General features: G+C 44.3%; 1 protein-coding gene across 1 annotated transcript in view; it reads left to right on the top strand.

Moving 5' to 3' along the window:
- The window catches only part of EIF2S2 (eukaryotic translation initiation factor 2 subunit beta), a 106,027-nt gene that overhangs the window by 51,476 nt on the left and 36,265 nt on the right, over positions 1 to 18,286 (top strand). The gene's annotated exons all lie outside the window — the stretch shown is intronic.

Raw genomic sequence — 18,286 nt, 5'->3', positions numbered from 1 at the left:
ATATATATATATATATATATATATATATATATATATATATATATATATATATATATATATATATATATATATATATATATATATATACAGGTTGAGTATCCCTTATCCAAAATGCTTGGGACCAGAGGTATTTTGGATAATGGATTTTCTCTGACGTCCTAGTGGATGCTGGGAACTCCGTAAGGACCATGGGGAATAGCGGCTCCGCAGGAGACAGGGCACATCTAAAGAAAGCTTTAGGATCACCTGGTGTGCACTGGCTCCTCCCCCTATGACCCTCCTCCAAGCCTCAGTTAGATTTTCTGTGCCCGACGAGAAGGGTGCACACTAGGGGCTCTCCTGAGCTCTTTGTGAAAGTTTTAGTTTAGGTTTATTATTTTCAGTGAGACCTGCTGGCAACAGGCTCACTGCATCGAGGGACTAAGGGGAGAAGAAGCGAACTCACCTGCGTGCAGAGTGGATTGGGCTTCTTAGGCTACTGGACATTAGCTCCAGAGGGACGATCACAGGTTCAGCCTGGATGGGTCACCGGAGCCGCGCCGCCGGCCCCCTTACAGAGCCAGAAGAGCGAAGAGGTCCGGAAAAATCGGCGGCAGAAGACTTTCCTGTCTTCAGATAAAGGTAGGCGCACAGCACCGCAGCTGTGCGCCATTGCTCTCAGCACACTTCACACTCCGGTCACTGAGGGTGCAGGGCGCTGGGGGGGCAGCGCCCTGAGACGCAATAAATCGATAGAAAACCTTTTATGGCTAAAATAAATGCATCACATATAACTCCTGGGCTATATGGATGCATTTAACCCCTGCCAAAACATACAAGAAAACGGATGATAGGCTCCGCCCCTTTCTCGGCGTCCTTATCTCCTCAGCACACTGGCGCCATTTTCCCTCACAGCTCAGTTGGAGGGAAGCTCCCTGGCTCTCCCCTGCAGTCACTACACTACAGAAAGGGGTTAAAAAAAGAGGGGGGCACAAATTAGGCGCAGTATAAACAATACAGCAGCTATAAAGGGAAAAACACTTATATAAGGTTATCCCTGTATATATATAGCGCTCTGGTGTGTGCTGGCAAACTCTCCCTCTGTCTCCCCAAAGGGCTAGTGGGGTCCTGTCCTCTATCAGAGCATTCCCTGTGTGTGTGCTGTGTGTCGGTACGTTTGTGTCGACATGTATGAGGAGAAAAATGATGAGGAGACGGAGTAGAGTGTCTGTAATAGTGTTGTCACCCCCTGGGGGGTCGACACCTGAGTGGATGTACTGTTGAAATTGCGTGACAGTGTCAGCTTTGTATAAAAGACAGTGGTTGACATGAGACAGCCGGCTACTCAGCTTGTGCATGTCCAGACGTCTCATACAGGGGCTCTAAAGCGCCCGTTACCTCAGATACAGACGCCGACACGGATACTGACTCCTGTGTCGACACTGAAGAGACAACCGTGATTTCCAATAGGGCCACACATTGCATGATTGAGGCAATGGAAAAAGTTTACACTCTTCTGATAATATAAATACCACAAAAAAAAAAAAGGGGTATTATGTTTGGTGAGGAAAAACTTCCTGTAGTTTTCCTGAATCTGAGAAATAAAATGAGGTGTGTGATGATGCGTGGGTTTCCCCCCGATAACAATTGATAATTTCTAAAAAGTTATTGGCAGTATACCTTTTCCCGCCAGAGGTTAGGGTGCGTTGGGAAACACCCCCTAGGAGGGATAAGGCGCTCACACGCTTGTGAGAACAAGGGCTCTACCCTCTCTTGAGATGGCCGCCCTTAGGGATCCTGCTGATAGAAAGCAGGAGGGTATCCTAAAATGTATTTACACACATACTGGTGTTATACTGCGACCAGCAATCGCCTCAGCCTGGAGGTGCAGTGCTGGGTTGACGTGGTCGGATTCCCTGACTGGAAATTTGATATCCTAGATAAGGACAGTATATTATTGCCTATAGAGCAATTAAAAGATGCATTTCTATATATGCATGATGCACAGCGGAATATTTGCCGACTGGCATCAAGTATAAGTGCGTTGTCCAATTATACCAGTAAAGTGGTCAGGTGATGCGGATTCCAAACGGCATTTGGAAGTATTGCCTTAAAAAAGGGGATGTACCCCAGGTCGCCTCTCAAAATAAGACGCCGTATTATCAGGCGCAGTCCTGGTTGGCAAGCGGACAAAAGGGTTCCTCTTTTCTGCTCGTGACAGAGGGAGAGGAAAATGGCTGCAGAGATCAGCCAGTTCCCAGGAACAGAAACCCTTTTCCGCCTCTGCCAAGCTCTCAGTATGACGCTAGGGCTTTACAAGTTCAGGCACGGTGGGGGCCCGTTCTCAATGAATTTCAGTGCGCAGTGGGCTCACTCGCAAGTAGACCCCTGGATCCTTCAGGTAATATTTCAGGGGTACAAATTGGAATTCGAGACGTATTCCCCTCGCCGTTTCCAAAAGTCTGTTTTACCGACGTCTCCCGCTGACAGGGAGGCAGTTTTGGAAGTCTGACAAACAATATATGTATGTAGCCCCGCGCTACCAAATGTAAGCCGCAGGTTTGCAACACATGGGATTTTCCCTTATTAATCCCTTCAAATCAAATGACTGCAAAACAATGGGTGGTTGCAAACTAGCGCTGATTTAAAATAATAAAACTTTAAAACTTGAGGTTTTTATCTTCATCCAAAACTTCATTCAGATGTTCTCCCGTTTATCAGAAAGACACTCACTTTATAATTCTGTCTCGCTTTCACATAAAGGTATCTTTCTGTCACCAAACATCGGGGGTACATTCATTTAAAACGAGCTGAACTCTTGGAATAACACTTACATTAGTGTCCTGTCTCGCGTGCACCAAAAGGTATCTTTTGCATCCCTCACAGTGCGGGCGGCAGGAATCGGGCAGACCGGTGTTAAAAACACACAATTTTTTATTCATCCGATACAGCAAACAGATGGTCAGATGTAGTATATAGTAACAACTTCAACGCGTTTCGGGGATCCCCTCCCCTTCCTCAAGAAGTAAGGTGTCTGCTCTGGTTATCCCAGATATATTTAAACTTCAAAAGGTCACATGATACATTCTGACCAATCATACACAGAAAAAAAATGCACAGGTGTACATGTTAAACAATTAAAACTCCTATAACAGGTGTACATATTAGACGATTAAGACTCCTATGACAGGAAAAACTTTCAAATAAGATATACAATGTTTTTTTCAACAAGGATTAGAAACATAAGAGCACAGAAGTAAAAGCATTACTGATCGCTTGGATCTAAAGTTCCTAATTCATAGATATAAATAGAAATGAACCTCACCCGGATTCAAGAAAATTCAACATTCAGGGAACGAACAGCTCAGTGCCAAAAAGCAGAACTTAGTTTGATGCGCCCATATCGAGCGCTAAAGCACGGAAGATACAAGTGCTGTCTGTTTATCTGCAGCGCCGGAGGACACGCTGCGTGGTGAATGGAATACTACTACATGCCCATTAACGCGCTGTTGTATTGAGCTGAAATCGTTAGTTCCTAATAACGGGCTGTGCTGAAAGTGACGTGTCACGTAGATAAAAAAATTATAAAGTCACCTTTTGGCAAGTTAGCTATTCGATCCCTGAAAGGGGAAACAACTACACATGTTCACATATATAAATTATCTTCCAACATGAAACATTGTTATTAACCACGATGATCGCTGGACATAGAGATCTTCCTGTTGCTGTCCTTAGTGAAGCTGTGGTATCAAACAAGTCTTATGTCCATGATTCAATATTCATGTTCCACATAGATCACGTAATTGCGATGACCATGATTCAGAAGCAGAAAGAGACATAGACAACATAGAGAAAAAAGACTTTTAGAACAGGAAGCTAATGTATAAACAGGACTTCACAGAAACCATTTTATCTCGAACTCCAGATTTAAACCACTTGGTGACAGAGTTCTTAGTTGATGTATAGTTTTCATTTCAGTTTGTGCTAACAGTTTTTCTGAGTATCGAATTCTCCAATTGTTTTTAACAACTTTTATACCCATGAAGCTTTTTAACCCTTTAAGATTGCAATTGTGTTTATTCTTAAAGTGATTAGAAACACTATGCAGCTCGTATCCTTTCTTTATATTCCTAGTGTGTTCTGATAAGCGCTCTTTCAACAACCTTCCTGTTCTGCCAACATATTGCAAGCCACAATGGCATTCTAGTAAATATATAACATTTTTGGTGCAGCAAGTAATGAAATCTTTGATGGGATACGTGGTCTGTGTCTGATTAGATTTAAATTCCGTTATTTTTCTTTCAACATTGCAACTTTTGCACATAGGGCAAAAACCACAACGAAAAAAACCTTTGGAAGTGATTCTGGTCTGCATTCTTTCAACTGGTAAAGCACTTTTTACAAGTATGTCCTTTAAATTCTTGGCTTTACGATAAATGAATCTCGGTCGATTCATAATGCTTCCAGACAATAAAGGGTCCTTCATTAAAATATACCAATATTTCCCAATAATCTTTTCTAGTTGTTTATACTGGGAATTGTACTGGGTTATAAATGCCACTCCTTGATTGACAGAAGAGGTAGAGTTTTTCTTATCACTCAACATGGCTGAACGTTCTAAATCACGTGTATCTAGACGTGCTTTTGTGACCATAGCAGAATTGTACCCTTTATCAAGGAAATGGCCCTCCATGGTTTCAGCATGTGAGTCATATGTATTCAAATCTGTACAATTCCTCCTTAACCTTCTAAACTGGCTTTTAGGTATACTTCTTAGCCAGTTAGAATGATGATTGCTATCGAAATTCATAAAGGAGTTACAGTCTGTTGGTTTTGTAAAATTCCTTGTGACTATTTTGTCGCCCTCTGGATATATACATAAATCTAAAAAATTAATTTCTGTGTTGCTAATATTATATGTAAATTCAATATTTTTATTGTTTGTATTGAGATATGTGCAAAACATTTCCAAAGATGCACGGTCACCGTCCCAAATGAATAGGACGTCATCTATATATCTCGTCCAGAGCACTAGACTGGCACCCCACTGGTGATCAGACCAAATCGTCTGGTTTTCCCAGTGGGCCATAAATAGATTGGCATAACTTGGTGCCAGTCTAGTGCCCATCGCTGCTCCGAGTAACTGTAGGTAAAAATCGCCCTCATACCAGAAAAAGTTGTTCTGTAGTATCAACGATACTCCTTCCGTAATGAATTGTATGTCCAAAGCACGGACATTAGTTTGGTTTAAAAAATATTGGAGAGCTTCTATACCCTGATTATGTGAAATTATGGTATATAAAGACTTTACATCTGCTGTAACTAGAAAATAATGTGATTTCCATTGTACAGCAGCTAATTTATTAATGACTGATATGGTGTCTTTTAAATAGGATTTTGTATCCACTACAAGAGGTTGGATTTTATGATCTAAAAATTCTGATAGATTCGAGAGAATGGAACCAATCCCAGCCACAATGGGACGGCCTGGTGGTTGGTCCGTACTTTTGTGTACCTTGGGTAAAACGTATAGTGCTGGAATTGCAGGGTTATCAATCTTTATATAGTTTTGTTCCTCCAAGGTCACTGCCCCTAAGGTGGTGTATAGTCCTAAAAATGCATCTAACTTCTTTGTAATACCCACAGATGGATCTCCTTTCAATTTTTTATATGTAGTGGTGTCAGACAACTGACGTGCCACTTCTGTGTGGTAGTCATCTCTGTTAAGGATGACTACCCCCCCGCCTTTATCGGCGGGTTTAATTACGATTTGATCATTTGTTTTTGAGGGTGCCAATAGCTTTCCTTTGATTTCCAGTTAAATTACAATTTTTGGGGGGCTTAAACTGAGTTTTGTCTAAATCTTCCTTGACCAACCGCTCAAAGGTCTCAACAAAACACCCCCTTTTATGTTTAGGGAAAAAGGTGGATCTTTTTTTGAAGACCTTCATGCCATCCTGTCCACTATCCATAGGGGTATTAGTGTCTGTATTTTCTGCAAAAAATCTTTTCAGAGACAATTTGCGAATAAAACACTGCAGATCAATATAAGTACCAAAATTATCCAGTTTACTTGTAGGGGCAAATTTTAGGCCTTTTTCTAGAAGGTCCTGTTCATCTTTTGACAGACTGTAATCACTAAGATTGTATATCTTAGTTTTACTATGTTCCTTCTGTGTGGTCTCTGGTGCTGGATCCTTTTGACCAAGTACGGACCAACCACCAGGCCGTCCCATTGTGGCTGGGATTGGTTCCATTCTCTCGAATCTATCAGAATTTTTAGATCATAAAATCCAACCTCTTGTAGTGGATACAAAATCCTATTTAAAAGACACCATATCAGTCATTAATAAATTAGCTGCTGTACAATGGAAATCACATTATTTTCTAGTTACAGCAGATGTAAAGTCTTTATATACCATAATTTCACATAATCAGGGTATAGAAGCTCTCCAATATTTTTTAAACCAAACTAATGTCCGTGCTTTGGACATACAATTCATTACGGAAGGAGTATCGTTGATACTACAGAACAACTTTTTCTGGTATGAGGGCGATTTTTACCTACAGTTACTCGGAGCAGCGATGGGCACTAGACTGGCACCAAGTTATGCCAATCTATTTATGGCCCACTGGGAAAACCAGACGATTTGGTCTGATCACCAGTGGGGTGCCAGTCTAGTGCTCTGGACGAGATATATAGATGACGTCCTATTCATTTGGGACGGTGACCGTGCATCTTTGGAAATGTTTTGCACATATCTCAATACAAACAATAAAAATATTGAATTTACATATAATATTAGCAACACAGAAATTAATTTTTTAGATTTATGTATATATCCAGAGGGCGACAAAATAGTCACAAGGAATTTTACAAAACCAACAGACTGTAACTCCTTTATGAATTTCGATAGCAATCATCATTCTAACTGGCTAAGAAGTATACCTAAAAGCCAGTTTAGAAGGTTAAGGAGGAATTGTACAGATTTGAATACATATGACTCACATGCTGAAACCATGGAGGGCCATTTCCTTGATAAAGGGTACAATTCTGCTATGGTCACAAAAGCACGTCTAGATACACGTGATTTAGAACGTTCAGCCATGTTGAGTGATAAGAAAAACTCTACCTCTTCTGTCAATCAAGGAGTGGCATTTATAACCCAGTACAATTCCCAGTATAAACAACTAGAAAAGATTATTGGGAAATATTGGTATATTTTAATGAAGGACCCTTTATTGTCTGGAAGCATTATGAATCGACCGAGATTCATTTATCGTAAAGCCAAGAATTTAAAGGACATACTTGTAAAAAGTGCTTTACCAGTTGAAAGAATGCAGACCAGAATCACTTCCAAAGGTTTTTTTCGTTGTGGTTTTTGCCCTATGTGCAAAAGTTGCAATGTTGAAAGAAAAATAACGGAATTTAAATCTAATCAGACACAGACCACGTATCCCATCAAAGATTTCATTACTTGCTGCACCAAAAATGTTATATATTTACTAGAATGCCATTGTGGCTTGCAATATGTTGGCAGAACAGGAAGGTTGTTGAAAGAGCGCTTATCAGAACACACTAGGAATATAAAGAAAGGATACGAGCTGCATAGTGTTTCTAATCACTTTAAGAATAAACACAATTGCAATCTTAAAGGGTTAAAAAGCTTCATGGGTATAAAAGTTGTTAAAAACAATTGGAGAATTCGATACTCAGAAAAACTGTTAGCACAAACTGAAATGAAAACTATACATCAACTAAGAACTCTGTCACCAAGTGGTTTAAATCTGGAGTTCGAGATAAAATGGTTTCTGTGAAGTCCTGTTTATACATTAGCTTCCTGTTCTAAAAGTCTTTTTTCTCTATGTTGTCTATGTCTCTTTCTGCTTCTGAATCATGGTCATCGCAATTACGTGATCTATGTGGAACATGAATATTGAATCATGGACATAAGACTTGTTTGATACCACAGCTTCACTAAGGACAGCAACAGGAAGATCTCTATGTCCAGCGATCATCGTGGTTAATAACAATGTTTCATGTTGGAAGATAATTTATATATGTGAACATGTGTAGTTGTTTCCCCTTTCAGGGATCGAATAGCTAACTTGCCAAAAGGTGACTTTATAATTTTTTTATCTACGTGACACGTCACTTTCAGCACAGCCCGTTATTAGGAACTAACGATTTCAGCTCAATACAACAGCGCGTTAATGGGCATGTAGTAGTATTCCATTCACCACGCAGCGTGTCCTCCGGCGCTGCAGATAAACAGACAGCACTTGTATCTTCCGTGCTTTAGCGCTCGATATGGGCGCATCAAACTAAGTTCTGCTTTTTGGCACTGAGCTGTTCGTTCCCTGAATGTTGAATTTTCTTGAATCCGGGTGAGGTTCATTTCTATTTATATCTATGAATTAGGAACTTTAGATCCAAGCGATCAGTAATGCTTTTACTTCTGTGCTCTTATGTTTCTAATCCTTGTTGAAAAAAACATTGTATATCTTATTTGAAAGTTTTTCCTGTCATAGGAGTCTTAATCGTCTAATATGTACACCTGTTATAGGAGTTTTAATTGTTTAACATGTACACCTGTGCATTTTTTTTCTGTGTATGATTGGTCAGAATGTATCATGTGACCTTTTGAAGTTTAAATATATCTGGGATAACCAGAGCAGACACCTTACTTCTTGAGGAAGGGGAGGGGATCCCCGAAACGCGTTGAAGTTGTTACTATATACTACATCTGACCATCTGTTTGCTGTATCGGATGAATAAAAAATTGTGTGTTTTTAACACCGGTCTGCCCGATTCCTGCCGCCCGCACTGTGAGGGATGCAAAAGATACCTTTTGGTGCACGCGAGACAGGACACTAATGTAAGTGTTATTCCAAGAGTTCAGCTCGTTTTAAATGAATGTACCCCCGATGTTTGGTGACAGAAAGATACCTTTATGTGAAAGCGAGACAGAATTATAAAGTGAGTGTCTTTCTGATAAACGGGAGAACATCTGAATGAAGTTTTGGATGAAGATAAAAACCTCAAGTTTTAAAGTTTTATTATTTTAAATCAGCGCTAGTTTGCAACCACCCATTGTTTTGCAGTTTTGGAAGTCATTCACAAGCTGTATTCCCAGCAGGTGATAATTAAGGTACCCCTCCTGCAACAGGGAACGGGGTATTATTCCACACTATTGTGGTACCGAAGCCAGACGGCTCGGTGAGACCGATTTTAAAATCTAAAATCTAAAATCTTTGAACACTTACATACAGAGGTTCAAATTCAAAATTGAGTCACTCAGAGCAGTGATTGCAAACCTGGAAGAAGGGGACTACATGATGTCTCGGGACATCAAGAATGCTTACCTTCATGTCAAAATTTACCCTTCTCACCAAGGGTATCTCAGGTTATGGTACAGAACTGTCACTATCAGTTCAGACGCTGCCGTAGGGATGGTCCACGGCACCCCGGGTCTTTACTGAAGTAATGACCGTAATGATGATATTCCTTCGAAGGAAGGGAATTTTAGTTATCCCTTACTTGGACGATTCCCTGATAAGGGTGAGATCCAGGGAACAGTTGGAGATCGGTGTAGCACCATCTCAGGTAGTGTTGCGGCAGCACGATTGGATTCTCAATATTCCAAAATCGCAGCTGGTTCCGACGACTTGTCTTCTGTTCCTAGGGATGATCCTGGACACAGTCCAGAAAGAAGGTGTTTCTCCCGGAGGAGAAAGCCAGGGAGTTATCCGAGCTAGTCAGGAACCTCCTAAAACCGAACCAAGTCTCAGTGCATCAATGCACAAGGGTTCTGGGTAAAAATGGTGGCTTCCTACGAAGCAATCCCATTCGGCAGATTCCACGCAAGACTTTCCAGTGGAACCTACTGGACAAATGGTCCGGGTCGCATCTTCAGATGCTTCAGCGGATAACCCTGTCACCAGGGACAAGGGTATCCCTCCTGTGGTGGTTGCAGAGTGCTCATCTTCTAGAGGGCCGCAGATTCGGCATTCGGGACTGGGTCCTGGTGGCCACGGATGCCAGCCTGCGAGGCTGGGGAGCAGTCACACAGGGAAGGAATATCCAGGGCTTATGGTCAAGCCTGGAGACATCACTTCACATAAATGTCCTGAAGCTAAGGGCCATTTACAATGCTCTAAGCTTAGCAAGACCTCTGCTTCAAGGTCAGCCGGTGTTGATCCAGTCAGACAACATTACGGCAGTCACCCACGTAAACAGACAGGGTGCCACAAGAAGCAGGAGGGCAATGGCAGAAGCTGCAAGGATTCTTCGCGGGGCGAAAAACCATGTGATAGTACTGTCAGCAGTTTTCATTCCGGGAGTGGACAACTGGGAAGCAGTTTTCCTCAGCACGACCTCCACCCGGGAGAGTAAGGACTTCACCCAGAAGTCTTCCACATGATTATAAACCGTTGGGAAAAACTCGACAGGTATTGCGCCACGTCAAGGGACCCTCAGGCAATAGCTGTAGATGCTCTGGTAACACCGTGGGTGTACCAATCAGTGTATGGGTTCCCTCCTCTGCCTCTCATACCCAAGGTACTGAGATTGATAAGATGGAGAGGAGTAAGCACTATATTAGTGGCTCCGGATTGGCCAAAAAGGAATTGGTAACCGGAACTTCAAGAGATGCTCACGGAGGATCCGTAGCCTCTACCTCTAAGAAGGGACCTGCTCCAGCAAGGACCTTATCTGTTCCAAGACTTACCGCGGCTGCGTTGACGGCATGGCGGTTGAACGCCGGATCCTGAAGGAAAAAGGCATTCCGGATGAAGTCATCCCTATCCTGATCAAAGCCAGGAAGGATGTAACCGCAAAACATTATCACCGCATTTGGCGAAAATATGTTGCGTGGTGCGAGGCCAGTAAGGCTCGACGGAGGAAATTCAACTGGGTCGATTCCTACATTTCCTGCAAACAGGAGTATCTATGGGCCTGAAATTGGGGTCCATTAAGGTTCAAATTTCGGCTCTGTCAATTTTCTTCCAAAAAAGAACTAGCTTCAGTCCCTGAAGTTCAGACATTTGTTAAAGGGGTACTGCATATACAGCCTCCTTTTGTGCCTTCAGTGGCACTTTTGGGATCTCCAGGTGGTTTTTGAGTTCCAAAAGTCACATTGGTTTGACCCACTTAAATCTGTGGAGTTAAAATATCTCACAGAAAAAGTGGTCATGCTGTTGGCTCTGGCCTGGGCCAGGCGCGTGTCAGAATTGGTGGCTTTATCCTGTAAAAGCCCTTATCTGATTTTCCATTCGGACAGGGCGGAATTGAGGACTCGTCCTTAGTTTCTCCCTAAGGTGGTTTTCAGCGTTCACCTGAACCAAACCTATTGTGGTGCCTGCGGCTACTAGGGACTTGGAGGACTCCAAGTTGCTAGACGTTGTCAGGACCCAAAAAATATGTTTCCAGGACGACTGGAGTCAGGAAATCTGACTCGCTGTTTATCCTCTATGCACCAAACTAGCTGGGTGCTCCTGCTTCTAAGCAGACTATTGCTCGTTGGATTTGTAGTACAATTCAGCTTGCACATTCTGTGGCAGGCCTGCCACAGCCAAAAATCTGTAAATGCCCACTCCACAAGGAAGGTGGGCTCATCTTGGGCAGCTGCCCGAGGGGGCTCGGCTTTACAACTTTGCCGAGCAGTTACTTGGTCAGGAGCAAATACGTTTGTAAAATTCTACAAATTTGATACCCTGGCTGAGGAGGACCGGGAGTACTCTCATTGGGTGCTGCAGAGTCATCCGCACTCTCCCGCCCGTTTGGGAGCTTTGGTATAATCCCCATGGTCCTTACGGAGTTCCCAGCATCCACTAGGACGTCAGAGAAAATAAGAATTTACTTACCGATAATTCTATTTCTCGTAGTCCGTAGTGGATGCTGGGCGCCCATCCCAAGTGCGGATTGTCTGCAATACTGGTACACAATTATTGTTACCAAAAAATTCGGGTTATTGTTGTATTGAGCCATCTTTTCTAGAGGCTTCTCTATTATCATGCTGTTAACTGGGTTCAGATCACAAGTTGTACAGTGTGATTGGTGTGGCTGGTATGAGTCTTACCCGGGATTCAAAATCCTTCCTTATTGTGTACGCTCGTCCGGGCACAGTATCCTAACTGAGGCTTGGAGGAGGGTCATAGGGGGAGGAGCCAGTGCACACCAGGTGATCCTAAAGCTTTCTTTAGATGTGCCCTGTCTCCTGCGGAGCCGCTATTCCCCATGGTCCTTACGGAGTTCCCAGCATCCACTACGGACTACGAGAAATAGAATTATCGGTAAGTAAATTCTTATTTTTCCGTATTTTGGAATAATTAGATACCATAATGAGATTTCATGGTGATGGGACCTAAATCTAAGCACAGAATGCATTTATGTTTCATATACACCTTATACACACAGCCTGAAGGTAATTTTTGCCAATATTTTTTATAACTTTGTGCATTAAACAAAGTGTGTGTACATACACACAATTCATTTATGTTTCATATACACCTTGTATACACAGCCTGAAGGTCATTTAATACAATATTATTAATAACTTTGTGTATTAAACAAAGTTTGTGTACACTGAGCCATCAAAAAACAAAGATTTCACTATCTCACTCTCACTCAAAAAAGTCCGCATTTCGGAATATTCCGTATTTCGGAATATATGGATATGGGATACTCAACCTATGTATGTATGTATGTATGTATGTATGTATGTATGTATGTATGTATGTATATATGTATATATATGTGTATATATATATATATATATATATATATATATATATATATATATATATATATATATATACACACACACACACACCTTAGTACTATTTTACTGAGTCGTGCAAGTTGTCTGTCTTTGTGTATTGTATTGTCTGTCTGCATAATGAGTAAGGCACCAGCAAAACCAAAAAAGCAGTTTCCCTGCCATGTCTGTAACAATACCACATGTACAGTGTGTTTTGTGGATTCAGCTACGAATACAATTTCTGCTCCGGTTTCAAAACCAGTTTCATCCCCGGACCCGCCATGGGCTGCGCTAGCGGATGTCATGGCTGGATTGCAATCAGAATTGGCCGCCGCTCGACAGGAGCTGGAAGCGGCAAGATCTGAGTCTAGGGTGAGACCGCTAGAACTATCGGAGGGGTCTCAGCCTTGCCAAAAATCCAAGTCCATTTTGGGTAGTAGGGATAAATTTCATTTGTCTTATGATTTACCAGTTTCTGCTATGTTGCATTCTGACGATTCTATGCCAGATCTCAGTGCGCAAGAGAGGGCGAAGTAGACCAGCAGTCAGATAGTGAAGATTTTGACAGCCCAGGCATTGATAATCTCATCAGAGCGGTGCATCAGTCTCTGAAGTTTACGGAAACTGAGGAGCCTCTGACAAAGAATGAAGTCGTCTTTGCTTAACGGCAGAGGACTCCGATGTGTTTTCCTGTTTCGGGATCTCTTAATAAGATGTTACTGGAAACGCGACAGAATCCGGATAAACGGTTTTCTATACCTCACACTAGTTACCCGTTTCCAGAGGCTGTGACAGCTACATGGGAAAATCCGCCATTGGTGGATTCATCTGTGTCTAAACTTACTCAGAAATTAACCATACCAGTACCAACGATACTACGCTTAAAGACCCTTCAGACAGTAAAATAGAAGCTATGCTAAAATCCATGTATATAGCAGCAGGAGTGTTGCTTAGACCTGGGTTGGTTGGCATTTGGGTTACTAAGGCGCTGATGGTATGGATAACAGAACTCAAGTCTGCCCTACATGGATCACCTTATACTTCTCGCTGATCAAATCTGGGAAGCTGCTGATTATCTATGTACAGCTTCTACTGACGTCTGACAACTCACTTCTCGCCTTTCATCGTCGCTAGTTACAGCACGACGAGTGCTCTTGGCAAGCGGAGGCGGAGGTCAAAAGAGGTATAGAGGCGTTATCTTATGGTGGCGAGAAGTTGTTTGGTCCTGAATTGGACAAATGGATTGCTGAGACCACGGGAGGTAAGTCGGTTTTCTTACCATTGCCTCCAACGGTACCTAGACGGAAATACTTGGGCCCGGCGTTCAAATCCTTTCGGCCTCAGCCCTTTCGAGGCCGTGGTAGAGGACCAGCCATGCCCGGTAGACGAGGTCGAGGGCATGGTTTCCAACAAACCGACGCCAGTCGTCAATGCGCTAAGGTCACCGACAAGCCAGTGGTATGACGGACTCCCAGCCCATCTTGGATCTCCACTTGTGGGTGCACGCCTTCAGACGTTCCATTTGGCGTGGTTCCAGACGTCCACAGATGGGTAGATCCGCAATTTAGTGTTTAAAGGTTACAAGATAGAGTTCGACTGTCTCCCGCCACTGCGGTTTTTCAAGACCGGACTGCCTGTGTTGGACGACAAGAGGGCGGTTCTGCAAATTGCCATTCCGTCCCTGCTGGAGTCAGCAGTTTTGATTCCGGTCCCTGTACACCAACAAGGTCAGGGTTATTATTCCAGTCTGTTTGTAGGTACCAAAGCCGGATGGCTCGGTCAGGCCAATATTGAACTTGAAGGGCCTCAATCAGTACGTCACTTACTACAGATTCAAGATGGAATCTCTGCGGTAGGTAATTGCAGGTTTAGAACCACAGGTATTCATGATCGCGCTGGATCTCAAGGATGCGTACTTACACATTCCGATTTGGCCACCTCATCAGAGGTTCTTGCGGTTTGCAATACGGCAAAACCATTACCAGTTTCAGGCTCTACCGTTTGGCCTCTCGTCAGCGCCTCGGGTATTCACCAAATATCTCATATCCCTGGTAGTGATAATAGTTCCGTACTTGGACGATCTGCTCATCAAAGCTCCGTCTCAACAGATGTTCGTCCTACATGCGTTGCTGACGTACGATGTACTAGTTCAGCACGGTTGGATTGTCAACTTCAAGACATCACATCTGATTCCGTCTCAACGACTGCAATTCCTAGGTATAACCCTCCATGCGGTAAATCAGAGAATTTACCTACCAGAACAGAAAGTACAGATCATTCGTCATCTGGTAGGATTAGTGCTCAAGCCCCGCACAGTCTCTGTACATTTGTGCATTCGCCTCTTAGGCACCATGGTGGCGGCTTTCGAAGCGCTTCAGTTCGGAAGATTTCACTCACGTCCTTTTCAACTGGATGTGCTCGCACAGTGGTCGGGCTCGCATCTGCAGATTCACCACAGGGTGCGGTTGTCGCCACGGGCCAGAGTCTCTCTACTCTGGTGGCTCAAAGTACACAATCTAACCGCAGAGAAACGGTTCGGCGCCTGGAATTGGGTAAGTCGAACGACGGACGTGAGTCTCAGAGGTTGGGGAACTGTAGTTCAAAATTATCAGCTCCAGGGTCTCTGGGCGGATCACGAAAGATTGCTGTCTATAACTGTCCTGGAGCTCCGGCCAATTTACAATGCGCTGCGACAAGCAGTGCACTTACTTTGGTCTCAGCCTGTCCAGGTGCAGTCAGACAACGCGACGGCAGTCGCGTACATCTACAAACAAGGAGGAAAGAGAAGCCGCATGGCAATGCGGGAAGTAGCTCGAATCCTCGATTGGGCCGAGCATCACCAAGTGATATTGTCGGCAGTCTTCATTCCGGGAGTGGACAACTGGGAGGAGGATTATCTCAGCCGTCGGGATTTTTATCCAGGAGAATGGGCATTGAATCCAGAGGTGTTTCACATGTTGGTCCAGAGGTGGGGTTACCCTCAAGTGGACCTGATGGCATCTCGCCACAATCACCGAACGCCCCAGTATGTGTCCAGAACGCGAGATCCAAAGGCAGTGACGGTGGATGCTCTCACAATCGCGTGGCCGCACAGCCTCGTGTATCTGGTTCCACCGTTTCCGCTGCTCCCTCTGTTGCTAAAACGAATCAAGAGTCAGTCACAGTCATACTAGTGGCGCCTCATTGGCCTCGGAGAGCTTGGTTCTCGGTTCTCCGCGGACTACTCGCAGACGATCCTTGGCCGCTCCCACTACGTCCGGACCGGTTACAACAGGGTCCGTTCCTTTACCCCGATTTAGCGCGGCTGCGTTTGACGGGGTGGCTGTTGAGACCGCCCTCTTAAGAAGAGGGTATTCCAGATTCGGTTATACCAACCATGTTACGAGCTAGGAAGCCGGTTACGGCAGCTCATTATTACAGTATTTGGCGTGCCTATATAGGTTGGTGTGAAGCTCGGAAGTTTCCGACATCATCTTTCAAGTTATTCCGTCTTTTGCTATTTCTACAGACGGGGTTAGATGGAGGACTGCGTTTATCTACACTAAAAGTGCAGGTATCTGCTTTGTCGACTTACTTTCAAAGACGATTGGCTCTATTGCCGTCTGTACACACTTTTCTGCAAAGGTGTCCTAAGAGTACAGCCTCCATTCGTTCCACCTACAGCGCCATGGGACTTGAATCTGGTTTTAGATTTCTTACAGTCTTCATATTTTGAACCCTTACAACAAGTGGATATTAAGTTTCTCACTTGGAAAACAATTTTGCTTACCTTATTTGTTTCATGATGACACAGCGGAACTTCGGACGAATCCCGCTTTCTTACCAATGGTAGTGTCATCTTTTCACATCAATCAACCAATAGTAGTTCCTGTGTTAACAGGAGATTCAGGAACTTTAGATGTGGTACGCGCGCGTTTATGTATTCCGAACGTATACTGTTCGTAAGACGGATACGTTGTTTGTTCTCTATGATGCTGCCAAGATGGGTTGGCCGGCTTCTACGCTGACCTTATCCAGATGGATAAAACTGACCATACGTCAGGCTTACCTTCATGCTAGGTTACAGCCGCCTACATCAGTAACAGCTCATTCCACACATTCTGTGGGAACTTCATGGGCAGCTGGTCGTGTAGCTTCTACGACGCAGCTTTGCCATGCGGCTACATGGTCTTCAGTGCACACGTTTGTGCGCTTTTAACAGTTTGATACGTTTGCGGCATCAGCATCTAGCTTTGGCCGCCTAGTGTTACAGGTGCCAAACAGCTCTCCCGCCCACGGGGGAAGCTTTGGTACGTCCCAAGAGTACTCCAGTGACCCCTAGTGGATGAAAAAGAAAATAGGATTTTGGTACTTACCAGGTACCGTATATACTCGAGTATAAGCCGAGTTTTTCAGCACATTTTTTGTGCTGAAAAAGTTCCCCCTCGGCTTATACTCGAGTGATGCTCCGGAGCAGAGCGTAGAGAGCTCTGGGAAGGAGGGAAGGAGGAGGAGGGAGGGGGACACGGGAGCCGCAGCAGCGCACTGTAATTGGTGCATCAATCAGTGACGCTGCTGCAGCCGTCCGTCTCCCTCTCCCTGCTCGCTGAAGCACCGCCGCGCCGCCCGCCTCCTCAGCCGCTGCAGACTTTCCTGTATGACCTAAGGCCGGCCACCGATGCCCGCACCGCCTGCTGCTGCCCGCATTCCGCTGCCCCTTCATTCGTTTACACATAGCCCGTCAATGGTGAGTAGAGACAGGCGGCGGCAGTGGGGGGGTGGGGGGGGGGTTGGGGGCTGTGCATATCTGGCACCATGAGGGTATATCTGGCACCATGAGGGTATATCTGGCACTGTGAGGGCATATCTGGCACTGTGGGGGAATGTGTAGCACTGTGGGGGCATATCTGGCACCGTGGGGAAAATCTGGCAGTATGAGGGCATATCTGGCACTGTGGGGGCACATGTAGCACTGTGGGGGTATATCTGACACCGTGGGGGAATATCTGGCAGTATGGCACTGTGGGGGCATATCTGGCACTGTGGGGGCATATCCGGCACTGTGGGGGCATATCTGGCACTATGAGGGCATATCTGGCAATGTGGGGGCATATCTGGCAATGTGGGGGCATATCTGGCAATGTGGGGGCATATCTGGCACTGAGGGCTGTGTACGGCTAGACTTGCATTTCCCACCCTAGGCTTATACTCGAGTCAATAAGTTTTCCCAGTTTTTTGGGGTGAAATTAGGTGCCTCGGCTTATATTCGGGTCGACTTATACTCGAGTATATACGGTAAATCCTTTTCTTTGAATCCATAGTGGGCACTGGACGCCCACCCAGAGCAGTTTTAACTGGTTTGTGGTCAGTTCAGGGGATCTTATGGAAACACACTCTCACCGACTGGTTCAAATTATCAAGTGCTGGTTATGGTGTCAACTGTTTAGTTGTCAGTAACGTTATGTGTCATCTTTATTGTTGTCCGTTATGTTATATGTAATTCTCCATTGTCAACCTCTCTAGCTCCTGTTCGGCTCAGTAAAAACACTGAGGTACTCTGGGATATG

The sequence above is a fragment of the Pseudophryne corroboree genome, chromosome 3 (assembly GCF_028390025.1).
Source record: "Pseudophryne corroboree isolate aPseCor3 chromosome 3, aPseCor3.hap2, whole genome shotgun sequence".
In the NCBI taxonomy this organism is placed as follows: Eukaryota; Metazoa; Chordata; class Amphibia; order Anura; family Myobatrachidae; genus Pseudophryne; species Pseudophryne corroboree.
The sequence above is the reverse complement of the archived record's forward strand: the minus strand, read 5'-3'. Positions and strand labels throughout refer to the sequence as shown.